This window comes from Pezoporus flaviventris, unplaced genomic scaffold (genome assembly GCF_033815535.1).
Source record: "Pezoporus flaviventris isolate CSIRO_AGI_PZ_B2104156 unplaced genomic scaffold, CSIRO_AGI_Pfla_v1 ptg000031l, whole genome shotgun sequence".
In the NCBI taxonomy this organism is placed as follows: Eukaryota; Metazoa; Chordata; class Aves; order Psittaciformes; family Psittacidae; genus Pezoporus; species Pezoporus flaviventris.
Genome location: NW_026892579.1, coordinates 52,253,948 through 52,261,766, shown reverse-complemented (window position 1 = coordinate 52,261,766; position 7,819 = coordinate 52,253,948).

Genomic DNA, 7,819 nt, shown 5'->3' with positions numbered 1-7,819 from the left:
GTGTAGATGAGGCACTTGGAGACATGGTTTGGTGGTGGACTTGGCAGTGCTTGGTTAATGGTTGGGCTTGATGATCTGAAAGGTCTTTTCAACCTAAACATTCTATTATTCCATGAACTTTCCTTTCTGACTTTGCCCCGATAACCAGAATAGTTATGGAAGATACTGGTGTTCCATGATAGAATACTAAATGAGGATGACCAAAATTGTTCCTGGGATTTTGTTTGTTTGTTTGTTTTTTCTTCTCTTTCTTTTATGGAAAGTTAAATAGCTAATGTTTGTTTTCCAGGATTTTACTAACAAATGTTTTTACTCTCTGTTAGATAGCTTTCCACTCAAATGGGTGGGGAGAGGAATCAATAGACTGTCTGATACACAGACTCTTGGCTTGACTGGGAAAAATGGGGACATCTGCTTTTTCAAAAAGTATCAGAAGTTTGCTGTTATTGCTAGAAGCCTTCCCACTGACATCTCTTCTGCTGAATACGGGTGCTATTGCATGCATCAATTAGTCTTAAGTTTGTGTGTTCTCTGGGTGAATGAAAAGAAGTGGTTTATCTTTCTTCCTTATCCATTCCAGCTGTAGATACACCTCCATCCACAGAAATGATTGAATTTCTTGACATATTGTCAGGCATGATGTTTTAAACAATTGCTTATTTCTCTCCATCTTCCCCTTTTTCCCCTCTCTAACCACCCCAAAAAAGGACTCAATGGTGTAGGTTCGAAAGCAAGAGGGACTTTGTGAATTGTACAGACAATGCATGAAAGGAGAATCTCTTTCAGGAGGAATCATATTTCTACTTTTTGCGAGATATTCTCCCATTTTAAAACAGTGAAAGTACAGACAAGTCTCGAGCTTCTGGTGCAGAGCAATACATCCATGTTTGTTACAAAAATATCTAAAAATATATCTAAAAATATAAAAATAAAGAAAAATTGATACATCTTCAACAATTATTTGGAGTGAAAGGAGGCTGGATTTTTTAAGGGTTTACTCTATGTACAGGTCCTGTATCTCTAAATTTCATCTACTGGTGAGAAACAGAATCAAAACTAAAGATTTTGTGTCTAATAAGACCTCAAAATCTTCAATGCAACAGATATAACCTGAGTTTTGTTCTCTCTAACAAAATATAGAATCATAGAATAGTTAGGGTTGGAAAGGACCTTAAGATCATCTAGCTCCAGCCCCCCATATCTTCTCATGGTTTAAATTCCTATTTTCAACTTGCTGCTTGGAGACCATTGCAGTGGAACAAAATAAAATAGAAGAATACAGAAATCCATATTCAGGACAAATAAGTGAGCCCTCAGAGGGCATAAGCAGGCACAGAGGAGCTCTTCTGATTTATACCAGCTGAGCAACTGATGCCAAATATCACTAATGAAGTCACCAAGCCAAATAATGCACCCATCCTATTCCCTTATAATCATTCCAATACCCCTTACAGCTGTTTCTGAATGTGTCTCTGATCTCCTTGCTAAGACATTTAAATCTCCTGTTTCATTTGCATGGTTATCCAGTGAAATAGCTCCTAGTGTTTCTTTTCTTGTTTGCAAAACTGAAAAGAGGGGGAGGAGGAAGACAGGGGGGTAGGGAGACAGAAATGTGAGGATTTATCTACATGCAGGGAAATTATTCAAATCTGACAACTTACTTTTTTTTCCATGAGAGACTAGCTTTGAGGCCTGGATTCTCACAGGGGTAGATAGCCTTTTTTGTAAAGTCTCCCTATAATTAGTATTTCATCCCATCTTGTTTGGTGTTCAAGTGTTGTGCTGCATTTCCTTATGATGGAGCTAGCTGCACTGGAAGAACCACGGCTTTGTATTTTTGGCAGTGGGTTTTTTCCTAACCCATGAATAGTTTCTCAGGTCATCAGATGAAGAACTCTGTAGGAAATCTATCTGCAGGGCAGTTGGGCTATGGAACAAAGAGTAAGACCCAACAGAGAACTGGAAAGAAATGTCTTGTGATGTGATGAGGATATAAGAAAAACTTGGCTGTTCCACATCAAAGATTCATTTAGCCTAATGACTATTAGTGGCCTGAGAGCCAAGGACATAACAGGAGAAATAGGAGAACAAAGACTGATATTTCCCTGGCATATTCTCCTACTCTTCTGTAACTTGCAGCTCAGAGCAAGCCCATTTCTATTTGGCATTCCTTGATGATTTCTTGTCATTTATTTTTCCTAATTTATTTAATTTTTTTGTTTTAACCCATGTAGGTTTTAAATGTTTTCTCATCATCATACAGCAATGAACACATCAACTCACTGATGTATTCTTTGAAGAAAGAATCGTTTTGAATGTTTAAATCTTTCTCTTGAGCTATTTATTTTATGCTTCTTAGTCTTTTTACTTGAAGAGATAGTGAATGGTTGTTCTCTATGGACCTTGTTCCTCCTTCACCCTCTGTGCATCCCTTTCCTGGGTAAGTTCATTTGCTCGATTTGTAGTTCTGCACTGAAGAAAAGGGGACTATGCACTAGAAGCAGGATATTTTGTAAGACTTAAGAGACAATTTTTTAATGGTGGTTTAGTGCCTGTAAGGAATGTGTATATACTTTTTAATACCAAGCCCTAAATCCTGAATCTGTGTGCTACCTTCTGCTTTTACCTATTGCACTCCATTTTACATATTTTCAATCCCACCTTTTTATCTTACTTTTGATTACTTGGTCTTCTCCTTCTCCTTCCACAACTCCAAGTAACCTTTTGTCTTACAAATATTGCCTAGCTTACTCTTTCTTGCTTTCCTCACACAACACCCATTGAATTACCATTTGAACAAGTCTCCAGTGCTTTCCATACAGTGGTGGCTGCATTTGACTGTAAAATTAAAGCAAAACAAATCATAAGATATAGAAAAGGATTGTGTCAGCCCTATAGTCTCTATTCACTCTCATGCCAGACTGCAAATTTTTGCATTTGTGCTGATTCTGATCTGTTATTTTACTGAGTCAGGCAATTGCATCCCAAAGTACTGATTTCTATAAGCATTAAGAAGTCCAGTTCACGTGGTTCCTAAATCTTTTGTTCAGATATATCATAATGGAGCTAGCAGGTGGCTGGTCTCTTCTCCCAGGTAACGAGTCATAGGACAAGAGGAAATGGCCTCAATCTGAGCCAGGGGAGATTCAGACTACATAGTAGCAAAAGTTTATTCACCAAAAGGGTGGTCAGGTATTGGAACAGGCTGCCCAGGGAAGTGGTGAAATCGCCATCCCTGGAAGTGTTCAAAAACTATGTAGATGAGGCCCTTAGTGACATGGTTTAGTGGTGGTCTTGGTAGTCCTGGGGTAGAGGTTGGACTTGATGATCTTCAAGATGTTTTCCAACCTAGTTTATTCTATGATTCTATGCTTGGGGTAGAATTATGGTCAATTTTGTTTGGGAAGAATCTGCTAACAGGATTTTTAGTGGAATTTAAACTCTGCAGCATCCTAAATTTCTTCCATGCTACACCTCAAGGCGTATATTCTCAGCGTGATGCAATAAAAAAAAAATCACTGTGGCCATAAGGCAGACCTCACATTAACAAACCCCCAAACAACCTCGCCCCTGAAAATAATAATCATATTTTAGTTGTATGGAGATATCTCATGGGATTCTGAGAAGTCATAACTGTGATGTAGTGTGTATTATATAGTTTCATTTTGAGGAGTTTTGTTCTAACCTGTGAAAACACAATCCAGTTTTGGGCTACCTGATCTCAAAAGAAGGACTCACTCTTATTTAGCACTGCAAACATATTTTAGATGGTTATGGTCAGAATAAGTCTTTGTGTTTATCCCAGTGGTATTGGAGAGTGTTTCTGAAGAGGAAAAAATAAGTTTTCCTTATGAGCAATCTGAATTGTTTGCACTGGAGAAATTGCAGCCAGCCGTGGGCTGATGCATTGTTTTTTATTTTGAAAGGAGCAAACAGCATTGAGCCTTCTCTGAACATGCAGCAGCATGTCTCCAGCACACAAGAGAGGTACTATTCATGCAGATGCCACAGCACATTGCTAACAGGACACTGGAAAGTCCATTCTCTTCCCTTCCTTTTGTCTTCAACAGCATTGACTTTTCAAGAAGTAAATACATATCAGACACACAATGATTACAAAAGGAGGTATTCCTACAATAAAAAGAAAATGGAAAAAAATAAGAGAAAGGGATGTGCACTATTTACTCTCTCAGCTACAAATTGGCATTGAATTGGAGTCTAAGAAGTGTATATTAACATTCAGCTGGCTGTTACTGCAAGCCATAATAGACATGAGCATTGACTAGACCCAATATTAGTGATGGTACTGGGAAACCATCCTTGCTTTTGGCTGCCTGAAGGCAGTAGTGATCCCCTGCTTGTCCTATCTGTCAGTCTATTTGATCTCCAAATGAATTGCTTTTGATAACAGCTATATAAATGCAGAACTGTTCCGCTGGGCCTTCTTAAATGAGACTCCTCTCTTTCATCTCCCAGTCATTTCAAAAAGCAGATAGACTTGTTAGAGGGTTTTAATGCAATGATTTATGTTTTATCTTGCCTGGTTTGAGGCAGCATTTATTTAGCACTAAATTCTTCCCAAGCCTATATATGAGGGAAAAATACTTCAATACAATATTTGGGACTTAAAATAGTGTGTCTATGTGCACATGCGCATATGTGTACATGTGTGTGCATGTGTGCACTCTGCTTCATCAGAAAGAAATAAATGATGTACTTTCTTTTTAAGAATTCAGCCCTCCACTTGGATCACTGCACCTCCAGCAAAATTAAGAGAAACAGGGAGGAAACAATATTTGAAAAACATCTAACTAGTAGCATTCAGTCTAGGGCAAACAACAAATGCTTTAGAGAGGAAGACTTTGAAAAATGGTGCATCTATCTTCATTATGTTTGACTATAAAAATATCTCTGACCTTCTTTGTAATTAACACGTCTTAACATTAGCAATAGTCTAGTGTAGGAGTTGGTTGGTTTTATCTTTTGCGTTTTTCATTTTCTTCTTGTTGCTGAGTGAGGATATGCAGCTATTTGGATCAACAAATCAGGTGAAAGCCGATTTTTAAAACTCCCATGTTCATTTATAAATAAATAAGCAATAGTCTTGCTAATGTCTGTGCAATGGGAAGAATTGAGGCCCTTAGAGTAATCTAGGAACATTTATCCAGACTCCATGTGAAAGGATGAGATAAGATTTCCAGGGTATTATTTTTTACCTCTCTTTTACTGTAAGAATGGTTGCATTGGAGGTAAAATTCAACCTCTTTGTTCTGATTGTAAAACCTTAATTCAAGACAGGACATGCACAATGGATGGAAGAGAAAGTTTGTGAAAGAACACTGGCTTTAATATCTTTGGGACAAGGAATCTGTGCTCTAAAGAGACTAATTCTTGAAAGTAGTGAAGCTGGCTGGCCTTTCACTGTGTTATGTAGCATATAATTCTCTGTAATGAGAAATAACTGATACATTCAAAACCCTCCTTTCTGCTATGGAAATAAATAATGCAATAAAAGGAGCTAAATGAAAAAAGGAAAATATGTAATTTAAATAATCTGTTTTAAATAAGGTAATATCTTTGATGCAACAAGGAACTGAGCAGTAATATGAAAATTAGCCTATTTTTCTTTGAAATGACCAAGCTCATCTTTTGTCTTGAAAGGAAAAGGGAGGTTTGGGTTAACATCAGGCAGAGGACAGATTACATTATTCCACATCCCAAATTGGGGTTGAAGCATGAAGATGCTATACAGGAGGTCCCCAGGAGATTTCACATCCCACCTATCTCTACCACATATTTTACACTGGAGCTGAAGTGATACCTATTTCTCTCCATTAGCTACAGAGGAAATTTAGGGATGTTAAACTTCTAAATATGACTTCATCCTTTCATTTCTCTTTCTTGGTGCTGTTAAGTACTATCTGGAAAAAGAAAAAAGAAATCCTGACTAGCCTGGTGGTTGGATTTATTCCCTGGTGTTGGTTGGAGCACTTTTCTAGGTTATATGGATCCTTCCCCAGCTTCATGTCACAACTGCAGTTTTGTCTTACTGAATTCTTGGGTGAATGGTCTATTACTGACATGTAGGAAAAAAAAATTATAATCAGTTGCTTCTTTTGTTTTTGTTTATAATGCCTAAATCTCTAAAACTATTCTGAAAAACATAAAAATAATAATAAAAAATCACTGTGGAATACTGTTTCCCCCCTTTTAACTCTTTGTAAAAAAATGCTAAATTTAACACACATCCTCAGATAGTTTCCACAGTCTTGGATTTTCACTTTCTAGAAAGTAAATTCAATGAAGTCCAGGTCTACCGTGTTCAGTTTGTTAGCAGAATAAAACCCTCCAGTTCTGTTCTACAGCTTCATGGTATAGCATATCTCATATACAGCTCTTCACATATTTGCAGATACTTCCTTTAGCTTTGATGTAACTTTTCAAAGCAATCTCTTGTGTTGTTATTATCTGTGAGGTGCCCATTGACCGTCCTCCTCAGTATTGCACAACAGGACACCTTAGATGGAATTGTTGGAAGAAAGATACATACCTGGAAACTGCAGCCTGATGGATAAAATACGCAACATACACTCATCCTCCTAGTCTAAAATGCTTCCAAACATGTAAAACAAATATGTAAAGAAACAGAAAAAATTGTTTCTTTGGAAATCATAAATCTAGTGATTTGCCATTAATATTAAATGTAGTTTCAAGCCAACGGATACTTGAAAATGTTGTTAAAGCTTTACATGCCTAGACTGTATTTATATTTATATATATATATTGTATTTGAATATGTAGATGTTATTAAAGAAAAAAAAATTGAAAGGCTTTTTCTTCTTTTCTGCATTCCATTTTCAGACACCTCCTCCTTCCAGAATCTCCAGAAGGAGATTAATGTAAAAATGTGGCCTGATTCTGCTATTATCAAAATCAGGATAAATTTTTATTTTACCTCAGAAGGAATAACATTGATGGAGTCCAACATATTACTTTTAATACAGATTTATGTATGCATACCTATATTCTGAATACTTTTCTGAAGTAAGAAGTCTATAGAGCAATCTGATCAATTGAAATTTTTTTCATGAATGCAGAAAAACCTCCATGCCAACTGCAACTATTTCAAGGAACACCTGTCCAGAACTGGGCAGAATACTATCTACATCTCTTTTCACCTTAAAGGAGTGATATGATTTTCATTTGGCAATGTTTTCAAAAAATCATTTTTCTGAACATTTTTGTTCTTAAGGAATAAAACTCAATGCTCATGCTTTAAAAAAATGTGAGAAAATTCAACATGTTCTAGAAAGTACTTCTTTTTGAGGTCCTCAGCCTTCCACTGGGAGAGATGTAAAATGAGTATGGGATAAAAATAGAAAGACTGCACAGAAAATAATTCCATGGGGAAAAAATTCCTACTTATTTCAGTCCTTGTAAGAAATGTTCTATTGCCAGTTTTACTTATTTGCCATTTATAATAGGAGCAGCTTATGGATAAAAATATTTTGTCTCCTGAATGAAACAGTGCTGTCCATGTTAGCAGCAAATATATGTTTTTAGCAGATAGTGTGGCTCCATTAATACTGTGCAATTTGTCCTGCAATGTGCTTTAGAATGTGAACAGCTACAATGTGTTTAATTTCATTGCTAGTTTTGGCATCTCTTCTGTGTGGCACATTGTACAAACTAGCCTTGCCCCTAGGAGGAAAGTATGTAGCGTTCATTGGATCTGTCAGGGTTTCTAGTGCAACTGTACCACACTGTCAATGGTATCAGAGTCACAAGGCAGCTAAACAGGCAAGTTAGGGGAGCGGTG